The 19762-nt window shown below is 39.4% G+C and overlaps 1 long non-coding RNA gene across 1 annotated transcript in view; it reads right to left on the reverse strand.

The window, feature by feature from the left end:
- LOC135282344 (uncharacterized) overlaps positions 1–19762 on the reverse strand; it is an 88295-nt gene that overhangs the window by 58424 nt on the left and 10109 nt on the right. The window contains exon 3 of the long non-coding RNA XR_010348562.1: positions 1053–1187. This is a non-coding gene — a long non-coding RNA (uncharacterized LOC135282344). The remainder of the gene's footprint in view (positions 1–1052; positions 1188–19762) is intronic.

Below are 19762 nucleotides of genomic sequence, written 5' to 3' on the forward strand. Positions count from 1 at the left end.
ATCGAAGAGAGAACATCAGAGAAGTCAGGGCATTGCAGGATTGGTGTAGATACACAAATTTTAATGTTTAAAATCTTATCACATAAGGCATTTCCTGGGAACTCCTCACAGAAACTGATGTTTTTTCAGCGCACAAAAATACCCCCACACTCATGCCCACACAAAGCAGGGATTTTTCATGAAGTGCTCTCCAAGTGCATGGGCTGGGATGGCCTTTCCATCTCCACAGGCTGGCAGGTCAACTGCCTCCTGCAGCACTAGCACAGAGTCCTGACAGCATTTCCAGCTTCATGAACAAACTGAGAGCAAACACCTGAAGTGTGACCCTGCCATTATGTTGCACTGAGCAGGATCAGAGCAGTTTTTGCCTCCTGCAATCTCCCCTCTGTCGGTTCTAATGCAAAGAGCACTGACAAACATTAATGGCAACCAAGCCATGGTTAAGCCTCTACACTCATTTTTAACCTGTTTTGGTAATAAATCCCAGGACTGCCACTTGAAGATAATGAGACAGCTGTCAATGGATGTGTTTTAATCCTGCAGAACTACAGGGAGGGCAGAGGAATGGCTGAGTTAATTCTGTAAAGACCCCCATGTCCTCAGTGATGCTAAAAAAAGTCTAGTGAGCAGAACTCCAATTTCTGTTTTGCCTAATGTAGTCTAAATTAATAAATAAATCAAGGAGCTGCATCCTGTCAGAGATTACCTTGTGTTTGGAATTTTAGAGAAACATCAGCAAGTTTATGTAAATATCTATGGGAAATGAAGGTTTTGTCATGGAGAGAAGATTTGCCTGGAGAAATACTATGGGATGCTCTGTGTGAAGCAGCCCTCAAAAAAAAATCCTGATCTGGCACAGTGTGGGTCCCCTCTGCATTGGGAATTGGGTTGTTTCACTCCTGTTTGTTAAATCATTAAGAACTAGTTCTGATTTCTCAAAAATGTATTTTCAAATCAAAATGCTGGTGTGGAATTTATGATTTGTTTAGGAGCCAATCACTCGAGAGATCTTAGCTATATATTTTTATGGTTAATATTAAAATAGCACTCACATTATCACTCCAACATGGCAGAAGGTGTTGCATGGCATCTGGGCCCTCCCCAAAGCACATTTTTTCTCTGATTGTTGCTTCTTATTTCATACCACATCTGCAGTTTCTGTCTCCCCTCTGGATTTGTGAAGTGACCTGTAGATTTGTACAGAATAGAAATTTTAGGACTTCCGTGTGGAGCAATTACTCAAAATTATCACAATTTTACCTAATGTCATAAACATTTTGTCTGCACACATTCTGCCACACTCTCCTGATATTTATCTGGATACCAAGTGAGAGAATGTTTTTAAACTGAAAGGATATGCTTTGGAAAATTGCTTCTCAAAGCACCACATCCTTCATCTCCCACATCCTGGAATTCAAAGGTAGAATTCAACTTCTCTCAGCATCAAAGGTTTGCATCACAAGTATGTAACACTACCTGCCTCCATAACTACGGGGATCATTGTATTTGCAAATTTAAAGTTGTAATTTAACTTATATTTAGGGTTGTTATTACATAGTTTAAAGACTTCATTAGCAAGATTCAAAAAGGCCATTAAACACCATTTTTCACTTGTGGTGAACAGAAAAATCTAAGAAAAACCTTAAAGCTGGTTGCAAAATTAGAAAACTCTCCTGTGGTTTTTGACTCATGGTGATCATTCTTTTAAGGTTAAAATCAGTTATTATTGTAGGGTTGTCTGTTGGGAAGTGTTATTTTTTTGGCATTGCACATAGAGTTGCTGATGTGAATCCTGTTTTGCTTTCCCCTGCCTTTCACTTAAGGTAATTACCATGGGAAAACCTTCCAAAAACAAAGATCCAGGACACAAAGTTATCACTCATAGAACTTCAAGAGACCCATGATAGAAGCTGGATTGACTAAACCACTTTTAGAAGAACCACCAATCACTCAATTCCAAACTTACGCCTCATCTGCTTCCAGAATCCAATTTTTCATATTCTTCTCCTATTTAAAACATGAGTTTGGAGGTGATGAGGATTGCTGTTGACACACACACTCAACATCTCAGTGCTGTTCCCTCACACTCATCTCCTGGACCACACCCCTGAGCCCCAAGGGGTCTCCTCTCCTCTTGCCGTGCCTTCCAGCCTGAATGCCAACACAACGGCTGGACATTTTACCTTACACAGACCCCCATCAGTGAGGTTATTTCTCAGAGAACATTTCAAGCTAAGAGGGATAGAGGAATTTAAATCCTGTCTGTGGTGCAGCACGAGAGCTCTGAGTTATAATATTCCCTTACATGCTGTATCTGTTTTTATCCATCTGTGTCAATGACAACACACAGGGAGCCAACAACTTCTGCTATAATTGGTGAGAGTGTAGGTACAAATAAAACCCATTTTTTCTCTTTAGTATATACAACATATGGAGCAGTGCTGTGGGGTCAGGAGAATTATGTCTCAGTGTTTGTGGGCAGGTTTCTGATAGAGGTTTGATTTTTTGGTGTTGTAAGCTTTCAGGGAGTTATGACATTATTGTTTCTTTTCAGAATGCCTTGATTGAGATCAAAGTTCAGGGGTTGTATTATGTTACCGAAAGATTGCTTTGCTCCTGTTCTATCCAAAGAAATGCATGGATCTGTGCTGAGCAGCTTAAGAGGCAGCAAGCCTTGGCTTCATTTTTGCTTGCAATAATTAAAATCAGGACTAATGAAACACAATTAAGCTCATGTAAAAGAGAGAAGACTCCAGCCCACAGTTTTTTTCCCTTGTTTTCTTGCTGTGTTGTTTACAGAGTGGTTAAAAAGGAGTTACTGAAAAGATGCAAATTGTTTCAAACTGTTTTCATTGTTATATTTTCTTTCACTTCTGCTTTTCAGGCCAAAGACTTTCAGGGTAATTCTGACTTCAATGCCCTTTATACTTATCATATAACTCCACAAGGGAATTATCATATGCAGGATAATTAAGCATCTTTGCTGATGGTGGGCTTTGACTATGGCAAGATTCTTACAGTGCTAGTCTTATTTTCTGAACTATTTTGTCATTTGCTAATTAGAATCTGGCCCTAAGGTCTTTCAGAAACAGTTTCCTGAACTCATCTTATTATCCCAAACTTCTCTCTGAGTTTTCCTAGCCATCATATAGCAGCTAATTGCTAATGTATATATTCACTTAGAGCAGAACCCTTGTCCTTAGTGAGGAGCCCTTTTCCACAGCCCTCTTTTTCTCCAATGAAAAGTTGAAAACTGCTGCCCTGAGAAGGACAGAGAATGGATTTGTTGTGAAAACCTGCAGTATTCTGCTGCTATTTCAGTGTGTGTATACTTCATTCTGAGGATGCTGTGTGTGAGTATCCCAAAACCCCTAGACAGGAGCTGAGACAGAAGCCAAGGGTTGCACAGAGCTGAGAACATTTGTGTGCTACGAAATACAAGATCACTCCAAGGTGGAATCATGGCTTGGAAGCCTTGGAGCAAAATTCAGGGAAATGGAGCAAGATAAAGAGTTTAATTGTGTGAAGAGTCTATTCTGTTTTACTTTACACACACATGGATTTTCCCTGTAAAGCTAAAGGACCACTTGAATATTTAAAATCAAGCACACAATTAAATCCGTTTTCTGGATTCAACCCAGACTGCTCAGCAACTTGCTGTATTATCCCTCTGGAGAGCAGTTACTTTGTCTTTTGAAAGCCAATTTGTCCACCCTTAATGAATCACTTCTTGCCTCTGTCCTGTGTTTTATTGCACTGGTTTTTACACACATTTTTATGAGGTGAAACGACCATCCTGCCACCCTTCAAACACTTCTGACAACCCAAATATTCAGCCCAGGGTAGCACTGAATCCCCATTCCTGGCAGGGTGGAGATCCATAACATTACCCTGGGAGCACAACATGTGAAGTGCATAATCACACTGCCTTTGCCAAACTTGAGCAAAAAAAGGCAAATACGGAAAATTGCAGCTCAGGGGGGTGAGAAGGGAGGTGAGTCAGCCACCAGCCCAACTTTATCATGGAATGATGTTTCTGTTCAGCTCTACAGAAATACAAAACACTAGAGAATATAAAGAAAAAACCATCTCTAACAGGCTTGTGTACTTCATAAACACATACCTAAGAGAACTGCAGCTCTGCAAACAATCTGCCTATGACTGACAAAACATTTATTGAATCAAACAAGATGCTTTTGGCTTCCAAAACAATTGAAATGAGAGGCAAAGGGATGAAGTGAGGATCTGAGTGGAACTATCTGATGACAAAGGTATCAAAGATACACAAGGCACAGGACCCTCTAAATGTTATTTTTGCTCATTTTCTAGCTATTAATTTTGCTTTAACATGGGCATAAAAATTGATGACAGCCCAACTCTTTCATACACTAATTATTTCTCATGATAAAATAAACATTGTCCACTTCTCAGCTCATTTCTTACTACAGAAAACACCTGACAGTTGCAAGAAAAAAATGTGCTTTTCCAAGAGGAGAAATAAAAGTTTAAACAAACTAAAAAGCATTTAGCAGGGCCTGAAACTGGGAATGGGGAAAAACTCGGACTGGATCAGGGTCAGAATGTGGAATGGGAAAAAAACATGGATTGGATTGTACCTGGAATGAGGAATGGGAGAAAACCCAGACTGGATTCCTGCTGGAATGGGGGAAAAACCTGGACTGGATTCCTGCTGGAATGGGGGAAAAACCCAGACTGGATTCCTGCTGGAATGAGGAATGGGAGAAAACCCAGACTGGATTCCTGCTGGAATATGGAATGGGAGAAAACCCGGACTGGATTCCTGCTGGAATATGGAATGGGAGAAAACCTGGACTGGATTCCTGCTGGAATGGGAGAAAACCTGGACTGGATTCCTGCTGGAATATGGAATGGGGAAAACCCAGACTGGATTAGGCTCAGAATATGGAATGAGGAGGAGCTCAATCAAGCCTCTCCAGCACCAGAGAACTGAATAAAAGTGTTCAAACCACCTGTCCCACGGCAGCAGCAATAATTTCTCTATTCCTTTCCCTGTCCCCTGCAGGGACACCCCTGAGGTGTCAGTGACTGCGTTTCCCCCGGATCTGAGCAAGGGCAGAGCCCCCAGCAGCTGTAAAGGAAGAGTAAGGAGGAATCAGGGTGTGAGTATGATATTTAAACAGCTAAAATAATCCCTCTATCTCATTTAACTTGTGTTACAGCTCTTTGGGTTTACTCCTCCCATTCCCCTCTCTGGTTCTGACCAGAGCACTGAAGCTGATGAGAACTCAGCTGGGTTTTGCCCATTTCAGCTTGGGCAAACTTGTAAACAAATGCTGACACTATTCTCTATCTTTTAGATTAAAAATTGCAGCTTGAGTTTCTATAGGGAAGTTCCAGCACTATGTGTTTTTCAGGATAGGCATCTAAAATCTATGGCAGCGACACCCATTCTGCCAAAAAGAGGAAACCTTTCACTTTCACTAAAGCAGCAAAACAAGTCCAGAAACACCATCTGAAGCAGAAGCCTCCAGCTCATCAAATCTACTGTACATGCATTATACGCATCACTACTCCCCAGAACAACAAAAATTAGCCTGTGGCTATAAGAAAGTACAAGTTGGCAAGGCAGATTTTATCCTTTTATTCTGTTCCTGACTTGTGGTGGAAAGACAAAGCAGCTGTTGTAGGGACCATGCAGGATCTTAGGCCATTTGGAGAGTTTGGAAGGATCAAACCCAGAGGTGCAGATGGAGAAAAATGTGTTGGCCCCATTTAATAAATTTGTCTCTCTGGATTAGATAAATTTGGTTACCTGCAAGAGTTTTCACTCTGACAGTGTTTGGAATTAGCTGTGCTAGGAAAACTGCTGAAGGAAGTGCGAGGAGTGTGTCCACAGCTGAAATGGATACTGTAATACTGAATGACATTTTATATTTTGGGCACAAGAATGGTACTTAGTTATTTTAAGCTATCACATTGCACCATGCAATGGCAGAGGGAGCCAAGATGATAAAATACCAGCTACATATTCCAAGGCCTATTCTGCCCATCTATTTTTAGTTATTCAGGTTGCTATCAGCTCTTATACCATTTCCAGGGGAAATAACATGACAGACCAACAATTCAGTGGAGGGACTTAGAGCAGCCTGTCAAGCTCAGGCTGTCAGAAAGAGCCAGTTTGTTGGTATTCAAATTATTAGGGAGATGGATGACCTGAATGTGGCTCAAAAGGCAAAAAAGAAATCACCCACCTGAATAACCAAAGGAAAGTCATTGCAGGAGAGGTTTGGAGGAAAGCAGATACTAATGAACTTCTCTTCTTCCTCTCTTCCCAAAGAAAATCAAAGTAATATTCAGGATATTGAATTCCAACAAGATACCCATCTGTACAGTCTTCCCTCAGATGGAATATAAGTAGCAGAAAAGTGACTCTGGAATTCTGTTTTTGCAGTTTCTAAATCAGACAATTTCATAACTGGATCTCTGATGCCTGTGATCAGATATGGCACTTGCAGCAAATTCTGAAAATGCACACATTTCTTAGGGAACAAGAAGAAAAAGCTTGCAGAGGTTAGCATTAAATAAAAGGAAGGAAATGCCTCTCAACCTACCTCAAAAATTGTATATATTTTAAAGTTCTGGCTATGCCTCAGCAGAAATACACATAACCTTTAATACCTACATTGTTAAGATTTGCCAGTTAAGAAAGTGCTATTATCTGTCTTTTATGGATAGAGAACAGCACACAGAGAGCCTGACTAACTTGTTCAGTGTCATAAAGGGATCACACAGCAGAGCTGAGAATTAAACTTTGTTCTCAGAGCTCTCCAATAAATGCCATTGTTCGTGAGTTCCTTAAATAAAAAGCATTTAACAGGGAAAAAGAGGAGGCAAGGGAAGAGGAGTTTTGTATCACTAGAGATAAAGAATTGGAAGTGTTAGGAGGAAGAAAACTCAATGCAATTTAACGTGGGAAAGTGCTAAAAGGGACTTCTAATAAATAAATTCATCTGACCACTAAAACCAAACTAACAGACAAACACTAAGAGGCAGGACTATTTCTAATTAATTTTTAAACGGAAAACCACATTTTAAATGTGAAGCAGAAAATCAAGCCTTTTTCATTCATAAATAATGTTTAAAAATGATATCAGAATGCATCATCAGGTCTTCATAGCATTTAAAGGGGATTTCTTCTGATTCAAACTTATTATCCATTCTACAAGTTCAAACTGACCAGAAAATCCCACTGTATTTATTATGTTTTTATTATGTTTTTATTATGTTGCCAGTTTATTATTTATTTACCAGTTCTGTAATGATAACAGCTCATCAGTTAGGAGGTGCTCCATGAGAATGCAAGGTTGAAGAGGGTGTTTTTCAACTTGAAATAATCAATAATTTAGTTTTGATCAATTCTAATTTCTATGCAAATCAATGTGCTAACCCTGGCCCATCTGTTAAGTGAAGCCCACACTGAATGAACTTAATTACATAAGCAGTCTAAATTAAATTCAGGCTTTTAGCTCCATACTAAAGGGAGAAATTACCTGTGATGGTCAAAAGTTGAACTTAGTGACCCCAGGAGTGGGGCCTGGCAGAATTAGGAACACTGAAATGTCAAGTGTTCCCCCAATATCCCAGGAGCACCTAAACAGCACAGGGGCTGATGCACTTTTGTTACCTTGAGCATTTTAAAATATATTCTCTGCAATGTGGCACTTTCCATAAGAATTCTGCTGCACTTTATGCATTTATTTATGCACACCACATATTCATGCCTGTCAGGAGATGGCTGCATGAAGATTTACTTTAGTGGACTCCAAATGATGCCTCTTTTACTGCTGTTGAAACACAAACAGCAAAGCTTCCCATGCTTTAAAATCATCCCCATTAGCACAGCCCCCTTAAGCAGTTAATTCCTGCTCTGGGATATGTTTGAAGCATGGCTGGTATATGGCTTAAGGAAAAAAATCCTATCAAAATCTGTGATCTGGCCTGTGTCCAATTTTGCCTTCCAGCAAATATTTTCTGTTTTCCTCCCCATTATTCCTCGGTTAGTTTCTCTGCTGTAACAGAGACGTTCATGCAGAGTGGTTTATGTTCATCGTCGTTGCCTTGGAAGATTACAATTAAAATCTTTCCCTGCTCCCAAATGTTTCCACTGTTGTGTGTTCTCCGAATGAGTATTGTAAATGAACAATGAGGAAGGGAGCACACACAAACAGAAGAGAAAAGAATACAGAAAAAAATCCCATGCACTTTACTCCTTAAATCACAATAAAGATCATAAAGCCCCCACGCAAACAAGGGAACAATCCTCAATAGCTTGGAGCTTACACTGACAAACTGCATGAAATCTTCTTTCTGGTGTTTCCTTCCCCTCCTTTAATTTAGTTGTAACATAGCTTGGAATAAATTCTGGAGTCTCCAACCACACATTGAAATGCGTGTGACACAAGGAAAAAATCTGCTTAGAAATAATCTGTATGTAAGGTTGCATTGTTTAAAGGAGAATTTTTCCAAGCAATCCTCTGACTTCCTGTCCCCATGAGAGGGACTCCGTTCATCGTCTAAAAGGCTGTAATTAATTGGGAAAAAAATAACTGAAGGTGATTACTGGGAAACACAAGGGAGGTGAGATAGACTATTACATTTATTTCCAAGAGGAGAGATAGAAAGTATTACATTTCCTTGTCCAAACAACCTTAGTTAATATACATTGATCAGCTACTGCTTCATGTATATGCTCATCTTATCTATTTATCAGTATCTCATGGTTTTCTGCCAATTGTTCTGACATGTTCTCAATAAATATAATAATAGCAAAAAGAACAAAAAAAATTAAATGGGAAGATCCATCTTTCAGTGACTACTACCACCTCAGTAGATCAATATATGTCATAACATTCTTATCACTTGGAAAGCAGAAATCCTTTTATGGCAATAAATCTTCAGTATTTTAGTTATTCATTTAGATCAGTCATGACGGACCCATGAAATTTCAGACTGGCACAGCAAGTGCCCTAAAATTAGCCCAAAATAATTGTGAAAACCATGTGATTTTATGGTAAAACTTTCACCCTCATAGGTTTCATGGGTTTGAGATTTTTGCCCAGATTTTCAATGCTTATTTAATGGGACAGATTCTGGTTTTATCTTGTGGTGGAATTCTGTAAAATAAGTAAAATAAAACTAATGTGCTGTTTTATATTACTGTCAATCAGAGAATAGTCAAATTCTGCTTTTTGGCATTGGAACATGACAATTGTCATACCAAACAATACAATGCTGCCAAATACAGGGCAGATTATTGCTGCTGCAAGCCATGAGCAACAGCAGGTGTTATAACACAAACTCTTGAAGTTTGTGTGGTTTTTTCCACATTTCCACACCAGATCATTTTTTAAATCTATTAGAACTAGATGTATTTATTGTTTTTGATGATGATGATGATGACAATGATGATTATTATTATGTCTGCAGCTATCTATAGTTAGTGACAAGTAAAATCCAGGTCATCTTGGCTTTTAATGTTGTGGCCAACTCAGTGTTTTTTATAGAGTCATAAATTAAACATTTTCCCTTTAAAGATGAATTTAACTGTTGGACTTGATGTTCTTCAAGGTATTTTCCAACCTAAAAAATTCTATGATTCTATGACTCTACAGATTAACTCATTTTCCTGATTAGAGCAAACATTGATAGTGACTGTCTGCTTGTGCTAAATCATGGTTCAGGAATTTCTGTCATTATTTGCCAATTCACACAGAATACCAACCAGGCTTTAAAAGTTACATATGTGCAATTCACTTGGAGCCTAGGAGCTGCTGCTTTGACTGGGAAGGCTGGAAGAAAGCTTGGATATAAAAATTATATATAGATTGTGTATGTTCATGAAAAAAAGATGGCATCAAATACAGTCAACTTTTCTCTCACCCAAGGCCTGGAATTTATACAGGGCATATTTCAGGGAAAGGCTGGGGCTGTATTTTATATCTGGCTGCACCACCACAGCAGCAATACTAATCTTTGGCACAGGGGAAAGCTGTCATGTCAGACAAACTCCAGCTGTCCACTCCCCCTGTCACCTCCTTCAGCTTCAAGTCTGCAGCAGGGGGATGGAGGGGTCTGTGAGCAGGGGGAGGGTGGGGAGGAAGGGACACAAGCACATTAGAAGTGAGAAAAGTGTTAAGAGAGGGTAGGATGGACAGAAAATAAAAGCCTGGACAGGGAGTGGAAAGAGAACAAGATGATAAATAGAAAAGCCACGGGATGTCCCTTAGGGATATTTGCTTTTTGGCAAGCAGAGGAGGTTGATGCACACTTATTTTGGGAAGTTCTCAGTGTGCAGGTGCCTTTAAGGTAAAGCTGGCTGGCCCTTGGCGGGCTGCCATGTCCCTGGGATGATTCCTGCCCCTGAGCAATGACATCAGGACATGAATGATGGACTCCACCTGATGTCACTGTCTGGGGCTTCCAGCCCTGTGGCTCTCAGGAAGTGCACAGCTGAAATTTGTGGAAGGCAGTTCAGCAAGAACAGCAAGAGACATTTGCCTCTTGAATGTGAGACATCCTTTGAGCACCCACACCTCAAGGTGAACAAAACCTTAAAATTCAACACACAGGCGTCCTGGGTTCATTAACATACAGAATAACACTCACAGGAATTTTAGGTTCAGGATCAAGTTTAGGAAGAATCTGGTTTTGGGGTGTTTCTCCAGTTGGCTGATACTGCCATGGAGTGCTGATAGAAAGAGAAGCCAGGAGGCCTGGATCACTGTGTGATAGCACAGAGGCCAGGCAATGTCCCCTCCCAGCCTGTGGGGAATGAATTGCAGCATTTTCATACTCTGTAGATGAGTTTTTGTGGTTGGGAAAGCTGGGAGAGATTTTTGAGATGAGTCTTCCTACACTTTGTTATAGGGGTAAGCATCAGATCCCCCTCAAAGACATTACTTTATTGAAAAGTCTTTTGAAAATGCATGTTCATTCATTATTCTGTCTAAAATACTTCTGGAAAGTATTTTCCCTGTGTCTCCATAGAGGTGGATGTAGCATCCATCCACAATCAAGAGCATCTTCATCCAAAGATAACGGAACAAGTAGCCCAAAGGCTGTTATTCCCCTGCACTTCTTATCAGTGGTCCTGCAGCTGGTCTTGAGGAAAAAAAAGGAATAAAAAAATTTACTTCTCTCTAAGAATGAAACCACTGAACATTCTTTGCAGCTTTATACTTAGTCTAGTACTTTCTATTTCTCTTAGTTTGATAAAACTTTGGTCTATAATTAAGCACCCCACAGCGTCACCCCAGTTTGCAGAGGTCTGGAATATATTGTCATATGTCTTTTGGGGAAATTTTAAATTGCTTTCCAGTTTTTTGTCAGAAGTTGTATGTACTATACTGCTGAAAAGAGCTTCTTTTCAGTATAAAAAATCAGTTCTTAGAAAATAATAGTATCTATAAAGCCATTTAATTTTCTTTCAAGAAGGGTCCTACCCTTCAGTTTAGCTTTTGTTTGGCTTCTTTTAAGATTTGCAGATGTGCAGACATACAGTTTTTAAAGGCTGGTTCATTACTTTTTTTCCTCTCAATCATTTCATCAGCTGATCATAAAATGATATGTGATGAAACTCAGATTCCAAGGACCACATGAAAACAACCTCTGAAAAGTATGAAACTGATAATCAAGAGCCAAATAAACCTTAAACCTGCTTTTAAGCTCCAAAGAAAGCAGAGTTTTGTGTGTTTATATTTCTTTATTTCTGTTCTCTTTGCCAAAAGACAGGAGATTAATCTGCAAGGAGGAAATGACCAACCCATGGGCTGTTCTGGGATGTGACACAATAGGCTCAATGAGAGTGGAAAAAGAGAAAAATACAGTGCAGAGCTGAACCCGCCTCATTGAAAATAGCTGATGCAGACTACAGGGATGTGTTACAATCACAGATTGTTGCTAAAACAATGACAAGCAACTCTCTCAATATTTTTGTCATGCCTCTAAGAATTTGTGTCCACAGTTAATTTCCAGTACTTCCACTGAATCCCATACTAACTGAATCCTTCCAGTGATATTTTAATTAAAACATCAGGATCACATACAGAATATTTTAGCTAATTTGAGATGTGTTCACTGTGCTCTGATTGAATTTCATTAAAACTCACTGTAGGTGTATTAAAATTTTGCAAATTTATTTTTGTCTAATTTTTTTTTCTGATGAGTAATTTTTCAAGGGCATATCAGAAACATACCAAATCAAGAAAGACTATTCAGCAAAACAAAGCTTTTCCAATGCTGAGTAATTAAAGCTCTGCAGGCTTCCATAGCTTTGTACAGAGCTTAATCCTCACCAAAATTTAAGAGTAATGGAAAAGAAAATCTGTTTAACACCAGTACAGAAAGTCTTCATTAGCTTTGTATTCTTGACTCTATTACCAAGAAGTCACTGGGAATCTCCATATGCAATGGGGGAGGAAGGTTTTGTGGTCAGAGTGTGATTACATATTCAAGGGGTCATCACAAATATTTGGCTTAAACTTTCCTCTCTATTTTACTTCTGGCTGTCAAAATAAGGATGGTAACACCTAGGTCCTGGAATTACAGAATGCCAAAAGGTCTGCTAGCACTTGTAAAGAAAATAAAACAACCATCATCATCATGGCTTTTATATATATAGATGTTTTACAGTACATCTAAAATTAGCTGCATATTTACTAAAAAGAGTCTGCACCTGCAGGAATCAAGTTCTAATCTGAAATAAATAAATTCTGAAGAATACAAAGAGTTAATCATTATCCTGGGAAGCTCAATGTGGTGAGGTGACTGCATTTCTTATGAAACATCTTTTATGGCTTCCTCTAGATTTCTCTAGCTTTGGTGTTGGCAATTCCAAGAAATGAAACCATAGGCTGAACAAAGGTCATTGGATAAAGTTAATATAGTTTAGTGTGCTGCAATATATGAAAACCCCCACAAATTTTCTTCCACGGTTTTTCATTTCTCCAAGTCTAAATTAAACTTCCAGCATCATATGCTGCATAGAGCCTGGAGCTGCCACTAATATACCTGTTTCCATGTGAAGAAGCAATTGTTTCTCAAGAAAAGATTATGAAGCCAACAGAAAGAGAGTGGGGATGAATTTGGTAAAGTTGTCCAAAGTGGAACTCAGCCCTTTTTGCATGATGTATCCTGCTTTGCATCCTTGCGTCATATAAAATGTTGATAATCTCCATTATCTGTCAAAAATATGCAAGAAAAGAAAAAAAGAATAGCCTTGTTTCTCACACATACAGTAGGTCTTAGCAAACCCCAAATCAAGGAATGCACAAAATTTAATTCAAATCTGCCCGTGGGGTTTTTGTCACTTGCTGTTGTTTCCACCAGAGCAGTCAAAGCCACCCACTCCATGAGTGTTCACAAACAAGTGGCAGTGGAAATAAACACCCCTAAATTTGTGCAAATCACTGAAACCCTGCTATTTCAGTGGGGAACACTGGGTAAACAAATGTTGAAAGATGTTTTTCTTTAATTTGGTCCAACAGACATGGAAAGAGAGTGTCCAGACAACAAAGGGATCCATGGATTAGTCACACACTTTGTTCAGGCCATTCCTCTGCTCAGTTAAACTCACCCTTCCTGACCTGCCTTCAAGATCTGTTATCATATTTTCTCTGAGTATTATTTTGGGGAAAAAAAAACTCAAATAAGACAAGCAATTCTTTTTTATTGATTTCTTCTGCCAGACTTCTTGATGCAGGAATACATTTTACGATCAAACTTCAGCCTTTACTTTTATTATAGCAAACAATATACAGAGAATTTTTTGCTATTTTTTAAGGAAGAATTTGTGCACATGTGGTGAAGGAGGTAGAAGAAATGGGTCGTTTCAAATCATTCAAAGTTCAATTCTCTATGTATTTTCTGTTCAGTTCCTTCAACCTACTTAACAATAACCATCACTAGAGGTTAAGAGTCTAGTATTGCCCAGAAGGCGAAAAAAAAGTGGAAATCAACTTCTTCAAAACTTTCCTTCCTAACTGCCTATTAAATATTAATTAAGTCTTACTTAATACAAAGATCTGCAATGCAGCTGAGTGCCACCAGAGCGTGAGTCACAGCTCTCTGATGACTGGCTAATGAAGTCACCACTATGTCAGCCTGCACACACAGGCATGCAGAAGTTTACATCTGCTGAAATTAATTCTTAGTGCGGTTTTAACATCCTGAAAAATTGCAAATAACCCTCCCACCCCGCCCTTCAGGATGTCTGCAGACATCCCTGTGTCTCTAATGCTAAACAAGGGCTGTGTCTCTCTTTCAGGAGAAGGTCGTGTGGCTTCTCATCCTTGGAAGAAAAGGACTGGCCAAATCCCCAAAAATGTGTAGCAGCTACAGACACTGTCACCTTGAACTGGAGACAAGTTTGATGGCTCCCAGAAGAATATTCAAGAGAATTATTTAAAGAAAGAGAGAAATCTGCTCTTCCTTTAGGTGCTGATCATATGGACTATAAAGGAGTCAAAATCAGTTAATATCCACTAGACATATTTTTAAGATAAAGCTAAAAGAGAGGGATTATACAGAAAGCCCATCTTTTATTTAGTCAAGGAATAGGCAAGGATGGAAGAAAGGATCATATGCAGCACCTGACTGCTGTAGAATGTGGAATCACAGCACTCATCTATAATTTAGGAGTTACTGCAACAGTTCATGTGCAGCTACTTCACAGAGTTTTCACCCCAGCAGCCAGAGTAACGCTGACAGGAGGTTTTCTGTCCTTCACAAAGTGATGATGGTCATCAGCTATTTTTCTGGAAATTCTTAAAAGAAATACAAAGATAGAGAAATATGCAACCCTACAGATTTTTGTGAGCAGGGCTGACTGGCAGAATTACTTGGAGACCACTGAATTCTCCGAGAGTTTTATGTGGTGGGTGGGGGGAAAGCAAAGAACCTGTTCAGATTGAAAAAGGGAGAAATTACAAAGCAAGATACAAACCCAAATATTTATATACAAACCCAACACAAATATATCAAATAATCATTTTATCTGAGTTTATTTGATTTTCAAAGAAAAATCTGCAGATAATTTTAGGGGAAATGTGAATTAAATAACTGTTTATTCAAATGGTGGCTTCTCTTGACAGCAGTTGTTGAGTGTGAGGAACCAACAGACCCCACCCTGCTCAGGCACCCAGGGCTGGTTGCACGCCTTGTCATTAGGAACACAACAAACACTGAGGAACATGTTTAAAGCCTTTCCTTGGAAATGGAAAAACATAGATTTTCTTTAACAAATATCTTGGGAAAAGAAGCTTCATGTTGTCAAATATTGAGTAACTTAATCAATATGCAGCACTAAAGAAAGCTGAAGCACTCTAAAATACCATTACCTCAGCAGGTATGAAAAGCAAGAGTTCAGCCTTACAGATTTTTCAGGGGGGAAATGCAGAAGGTTTAATTCTTCTTTTCATGAAAAGGACTGTCACAATAATACCTGGCCTCAGCAGAAGCTCTTATGTGCATAACAGAGAAAATCATGAAGAATACATACTTAAATATCTCAAATCTGTCTTGGAAAGTCCTCCCTTTCTTAGCTGAAAGAAAAAACTCTGTGTATTTCTATATAGAAAAAAATACATCTTAACATTTCTGTAGTATAGGAATGTTTAGAAAAATTGTAAATAAACTACAAATACTGAGAAAAAAGAAGTTATTTGTTTATGATATTTTTCTCTCTTGAGATTTACATTTAATGTCGCTTAAACAATGCAGAGGGAAGTGGAGGTGTCAGTTTGCATGGTTTTCTGGTTTTAAATACACACAGAATAACAAACATGTTTTCTCTAGTTTCTCCACCAGAAATGCAGTATACTCCCATTTCTTAGCCCAAACCCCAAGTATATCCATGACAGGTACTTTGTTGAATCTTCTGTTCAGTTCTGCTTTCAGAATGTTTTTATTTTGAAGGGAAAAAAAATACACACACACACACTTTCTAGATCAAGGATATTTTTCTCAGTAAATGAGCTCTTGCCAAGAAAGAGCAATCAAGCAATCAAATAAAGAGTAAGACAAAATCTTTGCCTACTGCCAAAATTCTCAGCTTCAGGACACACTAAGTACATAGGGGAGGTACGGAGAAGGCTGAGATCATTTACATCTTCCCAGTTATCAAATAGATAAATTCACTGGAACACTGGAACTCAAAGCAAAAGCCATATCTAATTGTCATGAGATTTCCAATAAAGTGCAGAGAGCCCTTGTCAGGACTGAGCTCTGCTGTCCCTGTGGAGCATTTGCAGGTTTTTGTGCAAGCATCTTTCCTGCCCTTGTAAAACCCTTTAAATGGCATCACAGGTTTGCTTTGGTTTGGATTTTGGGGCTTCTCCAAGATTCTGCATGGGAAGAAGGCTTCAGAGCCTGCTTTGCTTCCTGCTGACCCACAGGGTCAGGCTCTGGCCAGTGCTTTGCACCAGGCTCAGGGCTAAGAGCAGCACACACTGCTGGAACCTTTCCTGTGGGGCTCTGCCTTTAGACAGAATTAACAGAACCCTGGAGAGCCAGAAATGATTAAACAGCAGCAGTGCCTGCAAGGAGAAGAGGAGGGGACAGGGATGACTCTGCCTCGCCCAAGGAGCTGCTCCCCAAACCCAAACCCAATCCCAAACCTCTGCCCCATCCTGGGCAGTGCAGCAGCTCTGCCAGCCATGGGCAGTCCTAAACCAGCACCTCCTGAGCCAGCACCTCTCCAAACCAACATTTCCATCCCGCACAGAGCATTAAACATGGCACAAAGCACAGTGTCCAGCTGGAGCTGGCCTGGGAGCTGACCTGCTCCAGGCTCCTCAGGTGCCATCCCAGCCCCTGGAGAAGGCTCTGCCTGGAGCAGCCAGGCACTCCCAGCCCTCTGCTGCATGTGGAGGAAATTCCAAACCAATTGCAAGTTAGCCCAGAGGCCACTGGACCTGCCCTCCAACCAAATCATTTTTCTGGTGAAAATTAAGATCCAAATCACTGGAGACTGCCAAATGGAAGGTACAGCTCCCCACAGATCATTTTTTAAAGGCAGAAAACAAGCCAAATGCAAACTGAGGTTAATGCAATATATACAAGAAGGAGAAATAAGATTAAATGTGATGCATGTGCCAAGAGGCCTTCTGCAGGCAAGGGAAAAAAGAGAATAAGGTTAACATCTTTGATTTTTCTCCTCCCCATCTCCAAGAGCTGAAAGGAGTCTTCATAGCAGCAAGGTCAATTCTAATCTTATTTCCTTATTCCTCACAGTTATTTTATTCCCTTCATTCTCTTCACTTTTTAAACTTCACAGCAAAAATATTTTTTTCCAGAAATTTCAATCCAGGATCAGTTAGATAACATAGCAGCTCATTTTAAATAATTAACAGGCATGAGATGTACAAAGAAACCTCTTTAAACAATAGCCACCTGAAACAAATGTTGTAAGAAAATGCACCCTTTTCTTCTTCTGAATGATTGCTGCCTCTCTTGAAAACATTAACATTTTGCACACACAAAAAAATGATGCAATTAGCAAAAACTTTCTCTATTTCTGTTCTCATTATTGCTGATTACCAAAAATTATCAGGCAAATAATGGCTGCTTTCCCTTCTTATGATCAATTTGTTCACCCTCCATCTGATTTCTCTGGCAGCGAACTCAAATGTAGCCTCTTGTGTCTGTGGCACTTTGCAAGAGGGAGAAAAAGGGGGGAGGGAGAGTGAGAGAAATTAAACAGAAATTATGTGTAAAGTGTCAGAAAGTATTGAAGTTATCTGTGCCAACTCAGAATTTTACTTCAAACCCTGCAGTTTTTTAAACATTTTTTGTTAAAATCGTAGGTCCTAGAATCATCTGATTAAGCCAAACTTAATTTATTAATGATAATAAATAAAATCAACTTCCCACATAGCAGAAAGACTGCAAGTGTCTTCTCACAATAAGTTTGAAATTACTAAAATGCTTAAAAGCTCCAAATAAAGCCATCCCCCCCCCCCCCCAAAATAAAAAATTAAAAGAGAGACCTCAAATCTCATAATTTCAAAGGCACTCATGATTTTGGGGTGATATCATTCATTTTTTAATAGTAGGGCAAGACTGTTACCATGGCAGCTGGCAAGAGATGGGGGTTGCTTCCACTTGAACACCAAAGCTCAGCCAAGTTTTCAGCAGTTGCAGAAAAAGCTATCTGGGAACAGTGTTGAAAAAAAAAATCCACAAAACCACCCAAAAACCTGTGCTGAGTTCTACCTTGCCAGAGTTATTGCTATTACCATCCAACTCCCCACTTCAGATCTATTTGGCACAAGCCTTTGCAAGCTGCAGTCAATCTTTGCATGCTGCATAGACACCCCAGTATTTTTCAGGAGGTGTAGGAAAGATTTCTCTTGCTTGAAGCATTTAATGCCCTGAAGTTGAGGGCAGAGCTGAGCAGGCTCAGCCTCTGCCTGGAGAACACCCCCAGCCCCCTCCAGGAGCTCTTCCCTGAAGGCACAACTGCACTTCCCATACTTAAGAGCAGGCAAAATGATTTGCTTTCCAAAATGGTGAAAAAAAAATACTATTCTCAGCCTGAGACTTTGCATTTTAAGCTTTAGCCTGGAGCAAATTATTAAGGCAGAATTACTGTCTAAATCCCTGGAAATAGGGGTTTATAGTAAAAACACTGACAGATCCATAACTATAGCCATGCAAATACAGCAGATAAAAATGTGTATAAATGATAATGTAATTTAATGGCTTAAAGAACTTTTACTGGGGAGGAGGGGAACGTCTGCTTTATTTTGACAGTGTAAAATGTTAGAGCAGAATCCAAGGATGTAGCAGAGTCATACTCTATACTGCTTGGAGATTATTTGACAAGAACAATTTCAGTGTTCTATTTAACACACTTATGACAAATTTAAGTGATGAATTGATGCCTGAGAGACAGTGTGGCTGGAATTAGGAGGACAAATTTCCTTGTTATGGGAGCAGCTACAGGCCAGCTCAGTGCTGAAAGGCATACTGAAAGTTAGGTAAAGGAAATGTGAGAAGAGTATTCTGTCAGTGGAAGTGAAAGTGGAAAGCTATATATTTATTAAACCATAATGTCACCAGGTTAGACTTTGAAGTACCTGAGAGGCACTGACTCCTCAAAGTCTGTGGATACAAGAACAGGATCAAAGTCTTTTTGGAAAAGTCGGTTTGCTAAGAAAAGCAAACATTACTGTACAACTCCAGGTGTCACTTCTAGTCAAATATCGTATTATTTCATTGATCTCCTCTAATATGGAGTAAAATTGAGCAAACTGCTCTATAAAAATGAACCTTGATTTAATAGTGGTGGAATGAAGCCTGGCATCATTCTAGAGGTCTCATTTTTGAATCATTTTCCATGCTCAGTAAACACTTACAGCCACTCTGAAATCTGCAGTTACTGGAGGTCTAATTTCACCAATGTCCCAGACACTGCAGTTCAGGGGGAGAAACACACCCATAAAGAATATTGAACCGAATATTTTTAAAGCATAATGTGAAAAGCAGGGGCTGTAAAGTGCTGCCTGATCTACATCCTCAAAACAGCCACATTTGCAGGTTTTTGGAAAGAAAAGTTGGCCACCTGATGAAGGAACAGATCAGGAGATCTGGATCCAGTTATTAATTATCTCCCTTTGGGACTTAGCAAATTAACACTTTACATTTTTTTAATTTTTTTTTTTTGGTCCATCTATAGAAAAGAAACCATGCTTCCTTTCCAGAGCTTGGAGAAATATGGAAA

The sequence above is a fragment of the Passer domesticus genome, chromosome 16 (assembly GCF_036417665.1).
Source record: "Passer domesticus isolate bPasDom1 chromosome 16, bPasDom1.hap1, whole genome shotgun sequence".
Classification (NCBI taxonomy): domain Eukaryota; kingdom Metazoa; phylum Chordata; class Aves; order Passeriformes; family Passeridae; genus Passer; species Passer domesticus.